The sequence below is a fragment of the Bombina bombina genome, chromosome 4 (genome assembly GCF_027579735.1).
Source record: "Bombina bombina isolate aBomBom1 chromosome 4, aBomBom1.pri, whole genome shotgun sequence".
NCBI lineage: Eukaryota > Metazoa > Chordata > Amphibia > Anura > Bombinatoridae > Bombina > Bombina bombina.
In genome coordinates this window covers 1,209,957,103-1,209,964,811 of record NC_069502.1, presented here as the reverse complement: position 1 = coordinate 1,209,964,811, position 7,709 = coordinate 1,209,957,103, and positions in this window count along the sequence as shown.

The window sequence follows — 7,709 nt, the reverse complement described above, 5'->3', positions numbered from 1 at the left end:
GCGTGTGTGTATCTGCATGTATAAGTGTATGCTATGTAGTGTGTGTGTGTATCTGCATGTTTGTCAGGGTTTTTTCCCTGCTTTGTTTGCCATGTGCTGCTGGCAGCTATTTTACTCAACTCTCTTACTGAATCTGGTACAGTGTGTATGACGCTGCTCATTTCCTGCACGCACTCTTATGGCCAGACTGGTGTACATCATCCGTGTTAGACAGGTTGCAGTCTCAGAATTGTGATGTCATCACTTATTATTTAAAGGGCCTCTGTTCAGTATACTTTGCCCTTGCATTGTCTCGTCTGACTACTCGCTTTGGCTCCTGACTCGGCTCGTCTGACTACCAGCTCTGGCTTTGACTCCTGGCTTGTTATTTGACTTGTGGACTTTTTATTATTTTTTGTTATTAAAGTGAAAGTCAATCCTAGAGTTTTACAAATGCTACGATTGACTATTGAAACAAATAAAGGGGACTTTCATTCATGAAGTATAAGATACTTCATGTAGAAAGCTCCTTTATTTGTTTCAATTGCTCACCGTTTTTACCTGGTACAGCAGTTGACGGCTAAAACATTTTTCACCTCTTAGCCAATAGCTGTACGGTAAATCCGACTCCCATGGGCGCCAAGCCAGATTTACAGCACGGCTATTGGCTAAGAGATGAAAACGTCACCTCTTAGTCGTGGGCTGCTGTAGCAGCTAAAAACAGCGATCAATTGATTCAAATAAAGGAGCTTTCTACATGAAGTATCTTATACTTAATGAATGAAAGTCCCCTTTATTTGTTTCAATAGTCAATCCTAGCATTTGTAAAATGCTAGGATTGACTTTCACTATAATAAAGGTGTGATTATTTTTGCACTTCTCATCTCAGTCTGATTCCTGGCACCCTGACATCACGCAAGGGCCATGAATCCTGATGGTGCTAATAATTCACCTTTACCTACAATCATTTCTAGGATGGATGAACAGGATCACCGCTTGGATCAATTTGCATTAGCCCTGCAAACCCTGCTGACTCGCACTGCACATTTGGACCAGACTGTACCACAAGTTATGGCTGCTCCTGTTTCCGTTGTTGCAACTTGTCCTACCAGGAGCATGTCCGGTTCTGCGCCTCTACCTCAGCGATACAGAGGCGATCCTATTCAGTGCAGAGGGTTTTTGAACCATATGGGCATTTACTTTGAGATGTTACCTCAGGCGTTTCCCTCTGACAGAGCTAAGGTGGGATTTCTCATCTTGTTACTCTCTGACACAGCTCTTGCCTGGGCTAATCCCTTGTGGGAGACTAATAAACCTGTGATTTCAAATTACCCTAAATTTGTGGCCTCCTTTCGAAGGGTATTTGATGTTCCGGCTCGCTCCTCCTCTGCTGCTAAACGACTCATGTCCATTCAGCAAAGTACGAGATCTGTTGCTCAGTATGCCATTGAGTTGCGTACGCTTGATGCAGAGGTAGGTTGGAACAATGAAGCCCTTGTTGCTGCCTTCTTTCATGGGATCTCTGATACGGTTAAAGACAAAGTTGCTGCCAGACATTTACCAGAGGATCTCGAGGCATTGGTGTCTTTTTTTTTAATTCTAATTGACATCAGACTGAGAGAGAGGCCCTCTTTCAAGGAGCGCTTGCGAAAGCTTCCTGTTCCGTTGTCTCCTACGTGTTTGTTCCCACCCATGCCTCCCCCTCCTCCCACGCCTCCTGGTCCCGAGTCACCAGGTACTGCTGAGCCGATGCAGTTGGGATTTATGCGTCTCTTCGCAGTGGAGAGGGCCTTTAGGAGGAGGGAGGGACTCTGCCTCTATTGTGGGTTACAGGGCCACTTTTTAAAGTCTTGTCCTACGTGGCCGGGAAATGCTCGCACCTAAGGTCCTGTCGGGGGCAGACCTTGGGTGGTTTATCCTCGTCCCCGGGATCGCTTAAGGAGAAACCTTTGGTCACGGTTGTCCTTTCCTGGGTGGACTCCTACATAGTCACCCAGGCTCTTGTTGACTCTGGTGCTGCAGGCTATTTAATTGGCAGTGCTTTTGTATCAAAGTATCTCCATTCCTGTATTGCCTCTGTCCATTCTGCTTGCTATTGAGGCCATTAATGGCAGGCCCCTTCAGCCCACACTTGTTACTCACAAAACCGCTCCATTTTCTATGGCTGTTGGGGCTCTCCATTTTGAAACCCTCCAGTTCAAAGTGATAAACTCTCTGCATTTTCCGGTTGTTCTGGGTTATCGCAGGCTCCAAAAGCACAATCCCAGTCTCGACTGGCGCAGGTCCGAAATGTTGCCATGGTCTTCGCAATGTATTTCCACATGTCTTCGGAGACCAGTCAAAGTCTTGTGCACTTCTTTTTGGTATCTCAATTGCCTGAGGAGTATGTTGCCGATGCTCTGTTGCGGGGGATCATCTGCAAATCCTGCTCTCCTGCAGGGGCTGGCTTCTTCTTTGTGAAGAAAAAGGGTGGTGAGTTAAGACCATGCATCGAGTATAGGGTTCTTAATCGTCTTACCATTAAGAATGCTTACCCTATTCCGCTCATTACAGAACTCTTTGACCGCCTCAAGGGGGCTACAGTCTTTTCTAAACTTGATTTGAGAGGAGCGTACAATCTCATTAGGATCAAGGAGGGCCACAAATGGAAAACAGCATTTAACACCAGGAGCGGGCATTATGAATATCTTGTAATGCCCTTTGGCATATGTAATGATCCGGCTGTTTTTCAGGAATTTATTAATGATGTCCTACGAGATATGTTGCAACAGTGTGTTGTAGTGTACTTAGACAACATCCTCATATACTCACCCACACTTGAGACTCATCGTTCTGATGTCACATGTCCTGTTTTGCAAACTCAAGAAATGTGAGTTCCATCAGACTCAAGTAACCTTCCTAGGTTATGTAATCTCCATGACAGGGTTCTCCGTGGATCCTGACAAGTTGTCTGCAGTGGCCTCCCCCAGTTGGTCTTCGGTCTATTCAACATTCTTTGGGCTTTGCCAATTACTATTGAAAGTTTATTAAAACATTTTCTTCCTTGGTCAAACCTATCACAGACATGACCCGTAAAGAGAATGATCCACTCCATTGGACACCTACTGACATTAAGGCCTTTGATAGTCTTAAGACTGCCTTTGCTGCCGTTCCAGTTCTGGCTCATCCTAACCCAACCCTGTCCTGCCTTTCGTTCTTGAGGTCGATGCGTCTGAGACTGGAGTAGGTGCCCTCTTGTCTCAATGTCCTACGCCTGACGGTTACTTGCATCCATGTGGTTTCTTCTCTAAGAAATTGTCTCCAGCAGAGTGCAATTATGAAATTGGCGACAGGGAATTACTGTAAGGCTCGTGGGATACTCCTCTTATCAGACCGAACTCGGCCAGTAGTCTTGTTATCCCGGCGTCGAGTCAGAACAATAGGGAATATCCCAGAGCAGAGAATATCAGGAAAATGAGGAGAGCGGCACTCACCACAGGCAGGACAGCACAAGGCAAATTAGGCAGACAGGATACGGCAACAGAAAAGCAGTCCAGCAATTCAGGGGTTAAACAGGAGACGTAGTGAGACAGGGTAAGCAACAATGTATTCAGTAGCTCAGGGGTTAATCAGGTAGCGTAGTAAGACAGGCAAGGTTTCTGCAACAAAGTATCAGTCCAGCAGATTAGGGGTTAACCAGATAGCTTAGTAAGACAGGCAGGGTTCAGTAACAAGTATCAGTCCAGCAGATAAGGGGTTTACCAGTTAGCGTAGTAAGACAGGCAGGGTTCAGTAACAAGTATCAGTCCAGCAGATTAGGGGTTAACCAGTTAGCATAGTAAGACAGGCAGGGTTCAGAAACAAGTATCAGTCCAGCAGATTAGGGGTTAACCAGTTAGTGTAGTAAGACAGGCAGGGATTCGGCAACAAGGTATAATCCAGCAAACGATCTGTCATTCGCAGGAGCACATGAACTAGCACCTATACTTGGGCAATGACAGGTCGTTTGCTGCCCGTTTACATACCTTTTGAAAGGCGACAAGAGACCGGCCAGCATCAGGAGTGTGCGGCATTGACGTCAGCGCCGCATGCATACTGAGCCGTCACAGCCCTAGGCAATGAGCATGGAGAGGACGCCGCGCCCCTAGCAACGGCGGGGCGTGACATAGCCCCCTCCTCAAGGGTTCCCTCCGAGAACCAGAGCTGGCTTCAAAGGGTGAGCAGCATGGTATTTGGAGACCAGAGATGGAGCATGAAAATCACAGGCAGGGACCCAGGAACAGTCTGCCACAGAGTAACCCCTCCAATGTATCAGATACTGCAGTTGTCTGTGCCTGTATCTGGAGTCCAGAATCTTAGCCACTTCATATTCAGAGTTACCACGGATCAAGAGCGGAGGAGGAGGAGTTTGAGGCTGGGAATATCTATTCTTGATGTACGGTTTGAGTAGTGAGATGTGGAAGACTGGATGTATGCGTAGGATTCTCGGCAAGGCCACTTTGTAGGCAACAGGAGACAGTCTTTTCAGGACCTTGTAAGGACCAATAAACCTAGGCCCCAATTTGTGACAGGGTTGATGTAGACGGATATGTTGAGTGGAGACCCAAACCTGTTCACCAACCAGAATGGCAATGAACAGAAGCCCTATGACGGTTAGCAAACTTCTTACATCTAGAGACAGCTGAACGCAGCTGAGAGTGAATACGTTGCCAATGAGTGGTGAGATCAGTAACGTGACGGTCTGCAGCAGGAACCCCAGTGGACCGAACTGAAAGAGGGAAGATACGAGGTTGATTACCTGCTGCAGCTTGAAACAGAGAGCATCGAAGAGACGAGTGCCAATGGGTGTTTATTGCCAGTTCAGCTAGGTGTAGCAAACCAGACCAGTTGGTATGGCGAGTGCTGACAAAGGCTCTAAGGTTGGCTTCAAGATCCTGGTTTGCTCTCTCAGTTAGTCCATTGGTTAGAGGATGGTAGCCAGACGACAAGGAAACGGTGTATCCAATCAACTTACAAAAGGCTATCCAGAAGGCAGAGATGAACTGCGGACCCCTATCTGAGACAATATTTACAGTAATGCTATGAAGTCGTACCACATGCAATAGAAAAAGGGAAGACAATTCCTGAGCAGAAGGCAGTTTGGTTAGGGGTACGAAGTGAGCCAGTCTGGAAAAGCGATCCACCACAACCCAGATAACTGTATGGTGGTTGGAAGAGGGAAGATCAACAATGAAGTCCATTGTTATGTGTGTCCAGGGTCGTTTGGGAATGGACAATGGTTGGAGAAAGCCAGAAGGCAAGGATTGGGGAGTCTTGTTGGTAGCACAAATTGTGCAGGCTTTCACGTAGTCCTGAGCGTCAGACTTCATAGTAGGCCACCAAACATGTTGGCGAAGACGCCTGAAGGTCCTAGTCGAACCAGGATGTCCAGCGAGTTTGCTATCATGAGCCCAGGCTAGCACAGGGATACGGAGGTTCCGAGGTACAAAGAGGATATCAGAGGCCATGGGGGCACCAGGAGGTTTACTAGACTGAGCACGTTGCAATCTTTGCAGAAGAGTTGTATTGAGTTAAGCGATCACAAAGGAGGGGGTATGATGTGTTCAATAGGAGCTTCGGAGGAATCACTTGAGTGAAGGAACTGACGGGAAAGGGCGTCCGTTCTTGGTCCCAGGAGGGTAGGAAACCACAAAGTGAAAACAGGAAAAGAACAAGGCCCACCTGGCCTGACGAGGGTTGAGTTGATGAGCAGTTTCTAGGTAAGTCAGATTCTTATGGTCTGTGAGGATTTGAATAGGATTGGCGGTGCTCTCCAACCAGTGACGCCATTCGGTTAAGGCCATTTTAATGGCTAAGAATTCACAAATACCCACATCATAGTTCCTCTCAGCAGGAGTGAAACGTTTAGAAAAAAAGGCTACAGGCTGTGATTTGGAAGTAGCTCAGGGGTTAACCAGGTAGTGTAGTAAGACAGGCAAGGTTTCAGCAACAAAGTATCAGTCCAGCAGATTAGGGGTTAACCAGGTAGCGTAGTAAGACAGGCAGGGTTCAGTAACAAGGTATCAATCCAGCAGATTAGGGGTTAACCAGTTAGCATAGTAAGACAGGCAGGGGTCAGTAACAAGTATCAGTCCAGCAGATTAGGGGTTAACCAGTTAGCGTAGTAAGACCAGCAGGGATTTGGCAACAAGGTATAATCCAGCAAACGATACTTGGGCAGTGACAGGTCGTTTGCTGCCCATTTACATACCTTTGGAAAGGCGCCAAGAGACCGTCCGGCATCAGGAGCGTGCGGCGATGACGTCAGCGCCGCACGCATACTGAGCTGACACAGCCCTAGGCAACGAGCATGGAGAGGACGCCGCACCCTAGCAATGGTGCGGCATGATGACAATTACTGGCCATAATTTTGGCACTCAAGGAATGCAGGCATCTTCTCGAGGGTACTAGCGTACCAGTGCTCATTCTTACTGACCACAAGAATTTAACTTATCTATCCGAAGCAAAACGTTTGTCGTCCTGACAGGCCAGATGGCCGCTATTTTTGTATCGGTTTAATTATGTGGTCTCCTACCTGCCTGGTAGTAAGAATGTTAGGGCTGGTGCCCTCTCTAGACAATTTTCGCCTCTGTCCAAGGAGGAGTCTGTACCTACTCCAGTTATACCTCCTGACCATATTTTGGCTACCATACTGTCAGGGTATCTGTGAGTAACATTAAATAAACTATAGATGTATTGTAGAATGTAATATTTCATTTTTCTTTTTGTAGCTAAAAACCTAATTTGATGTGAATTGGTCTCATAACAGACCAGCCCCAACCCTCCTTTTTCCTGATTACAATACATCCAAATGAAAACAAAGGGAAAACATTTGGTCTCATTAGTTCAGGCAGTTATTTCAAAGAGATGTTCAATATATGGCTGCTCTGTTTAAAGTTGATTTCCTGCCCAAGATGAGTAATAAACTTATCAGACCCCTGTAAAGAACAGCCTCTAGGTCTGGGAAAAATCTCTTTGAGGCATAAACATATTCAAAAATTAATTACCCTGCTGTGTTTGAATACACAAAGCTCAGACATACGTCTCAAATGGGATAATAGCCAGAGCTGGTTACCCCTGCTGTGTTAGATACACAGCTGTACTGAACCAAGCAGAGACACATGTCTTGCATTGTAACTCTCAAATTCATTTTAAATTACAACTTGTGTTTAAATTTCATGTAAAATATACCTCAGTATTGTATAAAAATGTATACTTCCATGGATCTGAGAAATGCATTTCAGATTTGTAATAAATTAAATGAATAACTACATTAGTATATATAAATGATTATTTCAAAATGAATACATTTTTCTTTGTTTTCCAGAAATCTAGTGAACATTACAGGAAGAACTGATGTGAAGATGAGATTTCTAGATAAGATGCGACTAGGAAATTAAATATATGCCAGTATATCAAATAAGCTGATATACAGAATAAGTCAGATAGACATATATATTTCATTGATTGATACTACTAGTCCCTCATAGAAATACAACTTTTAAGACATCTTCTAGAATATAAATAAAATACTGATGTTTTTTATTAAAATAATCAGAAAAAATGGCGCTATATGGTCCCATCTATATTAAAATTGTAAGTGATTGATGCTGGAAATTAAAGTATTTGATAAACATTTTATAGGTTAGATAATTAAACTGTAGCAGCATTGATGGTAAGACTGCATTTCTGGTTGTTTGCTGCCCCCTAGG